Source organism: Mandrillus leucophaeus, unplaced genomic scaffold (assembly GCF_000951045.1).
Source record: "Mandrillus leucophaeus isolate KB7577 unplaced genomic scaffold, Mleu.le_1.0 Scaffold1, whole genome shotgun sequence".
Lineage (NCBI taxonomy): Eukaryota > Metazoa > Chordata > Mammalia > Primates > Cercopithecidae > Mandrillus > Mandrillus leucophaeus.
Window position 1 is genome coordinate 12,630,802 of NW_012098097.1, and position 1,326 is coordinate 12,632,127.

Below are 1,326 nucleotides of genomic sequence, written 5' to 3' on the forward strand. Positions count from 1 at the left end.
ACGCCATTCTCCTGCCTCAGCCTCCCGAGTAGCTGGGACTACAGGTGCCTGCCAACTCACCCAGCTAGTTTTTTGTATTTTTTAGTAGAGACGGGGTTTCACCATGTTAGCCAGGATGGTCTCGATCTCCTGACCTCGTTATCCACCCGTCTCGGCCTCCCAAAGTGCTGGGATTATAGGCTTCAGCCACTGTGCCCGGCCGCAATCACTTTTTAATATAAGCTTGTCCTATGTCCCATGTGTCATTTATTTGGAATTCAAATTTAACTGATTGCTCCGTATTTTATCTGGAAACCCTAGAAGGTTAGGATTTAGAGGACCCACTCAGGCCTCAAATGGGTCCAGAGCTCCAGCGTGAGCCAATGTGACCTCAAGGCAGACAGGGCCCCTCCAGTCTTGGCCTGATGCCCAAAGAGACCACGAGCCACAGGGGCTAACAAGACGCCACAAGATCTGAGTCTTCTCTGTCCTCAGGGGCGTGCAGGGCGGCCTTCGCCTTCTTGCTCTTCTAGACCAGGTGCCTACTCTTTGGAAAGGAGAGAAGAGAAGGGAGGTTTGGGCATATTTTCTCCCAGAGACTGAACATTACCCAAGGTCTGTTCAAAGTATCCCTTAGAACTGTTCTAACCTGGGTAGGATGAAAGTTTATCTATTTTTATTGCTAAGCTGGAGGTGAGGGCTTGGGAACACCCGGTTAGATGCACACCAAATCACGACTGTCCACGTCTGGTGCACCCTGAACACAGCAGGAGGGAGCCTGCTGATCCACTGCCCTCACTCACTGCAAGCTTCCCAGGGCTGAAGCCCCAGAGAGGAGGCCTCTGCCATCTCTGTCCTCCCCATGGGTCAGCGTCTCCTGCTTCTGATGGGCCCGTCCTTCTTGCCTAACTGGCTGGCCTGCACCATGGCCCATATTCAACAACCTTAGTCATAGCTCCCACCGTCAGCATTTATGGAAGCTTGGAGCCTCATAAAGTTCAAAGTCTGCAACGATAATAAAGGCCCAGTCAACTTGGCTTGGGCGGCATCTGCAGCCCATCACTGGAAGCTCCTAATTGTGGAGGAATGTTTGGGCCTGGAGGGAGGAGAGCCTTGGCTTGCCCTGTGGGGCCCAGCCGTGAGTTCTGGCTTCTCAGGGCTCTGTTCTATCATGTTTCCTGTGAACTCCTTCTGTGCCTAAGACACTGGGCAGTGCCACTCTTGTAGAGGAGCCACTCCAGGCCCTGCACGCTTAGGGGCAGAGCAACTACTACCGTCAAGCACAGGCGTGGGGCCATAGAAAGAAATCTGTGTTTCACTGGAAAACTATGCATCCTACATAGGACA